Source organism: Magnolia sinica, chromosome 12 (assembly GCF_029962835.1).
Source record: "Magnolia sinica isolate HGM2019 chromosome 12, MsV1, whole genome shotgun sequence".
Classification (NCBI taxonomy): Eukaryota; Viridiplantae; Streptophyta; class Magnoliopsida; order Magnoliales; family Magnoliaceae; genus Magnolia; species Magnolia sinica.
Genome location: NC_080584.1, coordinates 82,077,315 through 82,084,152, shown reverse-complemented (window position 1 = coordinate 82,084,152; position 6,838 = coordinate 82,077,315). Strand labels below are relative to the sequence as shown.

The following is a 6,838-nucleotide window of genomic DNA, read 5'->3' as shown; positions in this document are numbered from 1 at the left end:
TGTTGTTATGTGAAAGTCAATGAACAACCAATGTAATATTGTTATGTGAAAGTCAAGAAAATGTAATATTGCCAAAAGGAACATACATGAGGATATGCCCAACTGGAATGGAGCACATGTCTAGTCTCAAACAGATGTGAGATAGGAAGAGAAACTGAAAAAGTGAGACAGAGAGGGAGAAAGAGACCTAATATCGATTGATCATGTGGGGAACAAATGCACAAAGAAAGAAAAAAAAATGCAAAAAGAAAAAAAAACATTGCAGAGGAATTAAACCAACGGTATACATTCAATACATGCACATAGTTAGCCGAACAGGCCAGGCTAAAGTGACATGAGTCTAGGCCTGACCTGCAAATTAATCAAGCCATGCATGGGAAGCCTGAGCCCAACCCATGGGCTAGCTAGTAGGTCCAAGCCTAGTCCAAAACTGGGTCGGGCAAACTACCCAGCCCATTGCTACGTACCCTTCGTCATTTCCTGTCTATTGAATTTGTTGCAACTATCACATTGCATTTAAACACAACCTTATTCCTTTGATCGATAGCATATATCGGAGAAATTGTCTTTACAATGAGACAAAATGTTTGCTTCCCATTCACAAGTATACAGATTGTGCATTCAAAAAGCCTGATGCATCCAGGGACCTAACATGCCAGACTAGAGAAAAAAAAACATCAATTTCTTTAAAACATAGGTTTAGATTTGCATTGAACAAAAAAAAATAGACTGGTAAGTGTACAAATAATAACAAAATCTAGAAAAAAATTAAGATTCAGGTTTGCATTGAACAAATTCAACAGTTGCTCTGAAAATTGGAACTGTAGAGATTCGAAAACTTAAATTTGAAGCACCTATAACCTTGTCCAACTGAGTCTAAGACTAAGCCAAGTTGGAAATGAGAACCAACATACCGTTTCACCCTCATCATGAGTCGTTCCAGTTGAATTGATGTAAAGATAAATTGGCTGGTTTGGATCCCATCCATTGCAAGTAAAGCAGTTCTGCTATCACGAACTTTGTGACACCTAGCACCAACTAATCAATGTAAATGGCTAATTATTAGTGTGTATTATGCTATTAGATAAGACATGAGACTCTACCAATGACAAATTGTATGTGTAACAATATATAGGGGGACTAACAACATAAGAAGTGATAGGAAACAGTTTTGTCAGTTATGTCAGTTGATCCAACTGATGTATTCTATAATGAAGACCAACAATCCTTCTCTGCATAAAAGGAATAAGAATGCAGCCAGCAACATGAGTTGATAATGAATACAAGTGGTCCTTCCCATCTTTACTACTTGGAACTGAACTACTAAAAACCAAAAAAAAAAAAAAAAAAGGAAACATAGAATATTGATATAAGATACTCCACCTTAATCAGCTCCACGATCATAACAATTTTATTTATAGCTCTTCCCATCACCTTGAAGACAATTTCATCTGAGCCCTTTTCCTATGCAAATAGTAAATACAATGTTATCAGCAGTAGTCAAAAAAAAAAAAAAAAACACCATGCACACAAAAAATACAATACTTTTTTTCCCAGAAAAGTGGAAACACACCACTTGTAACTTTATTGATCATTCAAACGAGATGTACAACCATTTTATAGAACTAAGATTGGAATTTCTAAAACTTGTTACCTGAAAATTACTAAATAAGAGAACATAAATCAATGATAAGAAATTATGTTTTTTAGATGACAAAAACAGTGTCTCAGAACAAAATCTGGTAATCTTTGTCTCAAAAATAAAACAGCAAAAGACAGAAGGGTTAACATGAATCTGGATCCTCTGCTTGCCACAAGTAGAAGAATTCAGTTTTTCTGCATCATCAGTCCCACGCTAGAGACACGTGAATCCAATCTAGCAAAACTATCAAATAGCCCATCTACACCTTTTTCTAGCTGAAAACATGAATTTAAATTTGTAATTAAGTCAAATGTACAACACAAAATTCATCCTTTTCTACATTTACACCTACAACAAGCAGAACCTTCGTAGCCCCCGAGGTTGCTTGATATAATACTAATAACATATCATGGCCATGGATACGGATATAACACCCACAATTACAAAGTACATATAAAAATTACATGAATGTGCTATAGGATTGTTAAAGAAGAGAAAGTTAATGTGGATGAAGAGACATTTTAACATTGGACATTATAGGATATGCTGAAACTAAAGCATTGAATTATGAGAAAGCAATAGAGAAACAAATAATAATGATGATAATAATAATAGATATGATAATAATAATACATTTGTTCAGACATGGTTGCTGCTAAGTAAACATATTGTGGTTCCACAATCTATATGCTAAACGGTGAAGTACAAAGAAATACAAGAAAACAACTTTACTTGTAGAAGCCACCGAGCATAACCACCCTCCATTATTCTTGCAAAAGGGGAAGCATGCGAATATTTGTTTCCTTCAAAAGCTCCAAAATTGCCCAAATCCAACCTGCCAAGCCACCTCCAAATCGATGCAAATAATTTCCAATAGATTATCCATTGCTTGCATGAAAGACACTTTCAATAACCACATTTTGCACAAATCAAAATCGCCTACCCCAAAATGACAGAGAGAATAAAACTCCAAGGAAATTCAAATTCACCTGCCCATCAGAGAACCTTTCGGAAAGAGAAGACAAAGACCCTGAGCTTTCTTTAAAAAATGTGCCTGCTATCGAGAAAAAAAAAAAAAGCTCCTTGGAATCCTTTTGGTTAAACTGATCTGCACCTAAAGCTAGAAGTGCCCCTTGAATCCCGCCCCCTCCCAACGCCATTAAGAAGATTCCACTGTAAAATAATAGAGCTTGGCCACCTTTCACACACGATGACTTCTCGCATGGCAATGCCGGCCACAGGCTCTTTTTATGTGCTTGGATTATGAGATGTACATATCCCTGAAAACCCAAAATCAAATTATAGTTTTTTTTTTGTTTAGAATTCAGTTCAATCCAAATTTTGCCGTTTATGAGTGTGTTTGCTATATGAATAGCTGATAATCATTATATAAACATTTCTACTTTGAGTAGGAAAGAAGAAAATCCCAAAAACCAGATCAGTAAATACTACAATGTTCAGCAATTGTTTAATATAGAAGTTCATACAGCAAACCCATTTGAGGCCCATCAGATCAATGGTTTTGATAACGTATTTAGAGGTGACCAAGGTTCAAAATATTACAAGAATGGTAGGCTTAGATGTGCCTAGTCATTAGGCCTTTGGGCTACTTGAGGTCTTTTGGCTCGCTCTGTTAGGAATAGACATAACTCAGCCCATGGGTCACCAGGAAGTCTTTTGGCTCGCTCTATTCTTTTGAAAGATAAACTGCAATCGAGTTTCATATATTAAGTTACCAAAATTTACTGCCTTGCGTATACAGTTTGTGTAATGAGAACTAACCTGCAAATGATGTGTTTCTTAATCCTGAATGAAGTTAGCTATATTTAAAAAACAATAAGAAGAAGAAGATCAAAATCAGTATTAAAACACCAAATCAAATAAAAAAAGGATGTTACTGGAAATCTCTGCATCCAAATCAAAAAGAAAAAATAACCCAATTGAAAAATCATCAAAAGACAAAAACCCCAATTCCGATAGAGCAATCCTATTGGATAGGTTAATTAGATGCCACACAAATGGTGGGGTGGGCCTCATGCCATACAAAGACTACATAGATGTTACACAAATGTTTTAGGAATGCTCATTTTATCTATGAATGCTTAATTTTTGAATCTTCCTTCAAAAAGTCGTAAAACTTACAAGCATGGAGGACAAACTGCTACATTGCTGCCTAATTGGAGAGCTCGGACTGAGGTCGATTACTTAGCATGCAAAGTTACAGGAAGAAAATTTTCCAGCCAAAAATTCAAATGCATGTTAGATACTACACTGGTGATTGGATACATGTTGCCAAAAGAAAATGTATTGGTAAAAGAAGCAAAAAACCCCAGTCCCACCTTTTTCGAGGTTGAACCAAAACCACCTCATACCAACAAGTGCAAGTGTTGAGGGTCCAATATTGCATATCAGACCCAGTTATTACTTGGATTTATGAATAGGATACTGTTTAACAGCCCAATTTACTTGTGTTTGTGTTGCAAGGTGACTTTAAAAGCCTGGACTGAAAAGGGGTGTTAAATGCATGGAATGACGCTCCAAATTCACCAAAGCATGAGACGGACCCTGAGAGACCAAGATCAACGGATTTACACGCCAGATATCCGAGAAAATCGAGAAACTGAAGCTCAAGTGGCCTGAAAGACGTCCAGAATGCAAGATCACAGGGTTCCCACCATCTGTTCAGTTTAAAACTCCATATATAGCCTAAGCACCATAAATTAACCATACACGTCAAATTTCATCTGTTTTATCCCTATGGAAGTAGCCCAATGGACAGATCAGCCCCTAAAACTCTGATTTTGGGCCCACCCGCTATCTGGTTATGCTTCAAAATTGGTATCAATGCGTTAAATGAGATGAGAATACAGATGGATGGAGCGAATTTCTCACAAACATCTTCAAAGGACCTCATGTACATCACATGTGCACGGTAGACAAGTGCACCAGCCATGCACTAAAATTCTCAAAATCGGTCAGCACACGCTAATTGACTCCATCTTCTCCAAATCAAAAAAGGACAAAGTGTCCTACCATTGTCCATCCATTTTTCACTAGTGGGCCCCACTCGTCATCCTTTTGCAGAATCTGGACTGTCTATTGCGTCCATAGGGGAGGCTGGACCCTCACCAAGGTGACCTTTTGGTCCCATGCACCCGATCATAAGAAATATCCGTTCAACATCAAGATGGACGGTGGAATGAAAATATCATGGGGCACCACGGTTTGGATCCAAAACCGATCAAGTCTACATGTTTTTTAAAGGGAAAGACAATGGGCGGCGTGAATTCTCCTCCTGACGTCAATCTGGGACCCACCAGCCATCACAGCACTGTATGCGCAGGCTCTGTTCCATAACAGAGCCTGTGGACAAATCTTGTGGGCCATCACCGTGCGTCAACGGTTTGATCCAGACCGTCCAAGAGAGTCCCTCATTCCATCTCATTCATGCCTAGGTGATGGACTTGAAAAAGACAATGGCGATTGGTTTTCAACCGTTTAAATGTCAGGTAGACGTCACCAAGAAAGAGTCCGTGGGCCACACCAAATCGGAGCCAAAATCAACATATCTGACTGGATTTTCGAGCCGCATCCAATGGACGGAGTAGATTTTTCCATTGACTGCAATTATGGGCCCTATGAAGAACCAGCGCACGTATCTTGTGTTGCTGATGCGTAAAACGTCCGCACCTGCTGTGCGTAAAGAAGACGCCATCTCCACCGCCTCTCTATGCGAAAGTTCTCACCGACCGACTTGTTTGTGTTATAAAGAGGAGAAGCTTGTAGTGTGAGGGGGATCGGAGGAGGCATTCAAGTGGGATTCATCTTGGACGTGGAGAGGAGCACGAGAGAAAGAGCCGTGGAGTGGCCCAGCTTCATTGGTTTTCTTCCTTTTCTTTTTCTATTTTTTCCGCTTCAATGTTTTCTTTTATGTTTTAAAGATATTTTAGCCAGATCATGTCTGGCTAAACCTCTTAGCTAGGGCTAAGAGGTGAAGCTTGTAGCGTGATGGGAGAGTTTATGCCTGTGCCTTTTGTTTAGATTGAATGGATTTTGATTTAATTTTATTATGGGAATATTTTCAGTTTTGAATGGTCTGTTGTAACTGAAATTACAATGGGTCTGCGATGGCTTTGAGTATTTCTTTTCCCTTATTTATGTTTATGATGTTAGGAAGTCCTGTTGTTCACCATCGTCTCCTGGGCATGGTCGGATGACGGTATCCTTCCTAACCTTCATAGCATGTTGATTGGTTGGTAATTAGTTTAATTCTGTTGTTTGCTTTGTCTCCTGGGCATGGTTTGGTGATGGAATCCATTCTAATTCATATACCTTTCATCTCTTTAAAATTATATCAGAGAAAGTTCAGTTTAATTTCCATGATTTTTGAAGCAGGCCTAAGATCTCCCTGATCTCTACAAGTGGATCCTCTGAATCCCTAGTTCCTTATCTCTGATTTCTCTTAAATTTTACATTAATCTCTCACCATTATTCATTAATTTATATTTGAGTTAGATTTCATCTTAGGCTAGTTCTATTTCTACCTGGTTTCAGATAATGTACAGGTTTCAATCCCTTGGGATTCGACCTCGGTCTAACCGAGTTTATTACTACATCACAACCCTATACTTGGGGAGTGAACAACAAGCTCCATTCAGAAACATGCACAGTTATATTAAAAAGAAAATACACTGTATTTTCATACGTGATAAAAAAAACATTATTAGAGAAATGAAAATGAAACAGTATCCAAGTTCAAAGCACTACCAACAATTCAAAAATAGAAAAAGCTCCACCACAAAATGACAACAACAGTTAAAAGAAAAACAAAAATAACATTTGAAAAAAAAAAAAAAAAAACTAGAATCTGACAATGTATAAACGGATGAGACTAAGATGTGGATTTGCTAAACCATTAGCACCAGTGAAACCAAAAAGATGCATCATGCATCACCACCCAGAAGGGTAGATTCATATAGTTCACCACTTAAAATGGTGGTGAGTGGTGACATTTCAACATGGCACATGGCACAACCATATGGCAATCTAGAATTGCTGGCAGAGCATAATCCTAAAAACTACACTGAAAATATGATAGAAACCATCTCATTTCACCCTCAATTGGACAAGTAGGGTTGCTTGATCAGTGTGGCGTTAGAGATATGATCCATCCAAAGTGTGCCCACAGTCCTGATG

At 37.9% G+C, this 6,838-nt stretch overlaps 1 long non-coding RNA gene across 1 annotated transcript; it reads right to left on the bottom strand.

Moving 5' to 3' along the window:
- Positions 1-786: 786 nt before the first annotated feature.
- LOC131220681 (uncharacterized) lies at positions 787-4,020 on the bottom strand. The gene is made up of 5 exons (XR_009158775.1): positions 3,785-4,020; positions 3,425-3,448; positions 3,206-3,349; positions 1,384-2,922; positions 787-1,038 (listed from the first exon to the last, which is right to left on the bottom strand). It is a non-coding gene; the product is annotated as an uncharacterized LOC131220681 (long non-coding RNA).
- Positions 4,021-6,838: the final 2,818 nt, after the last annotated feature.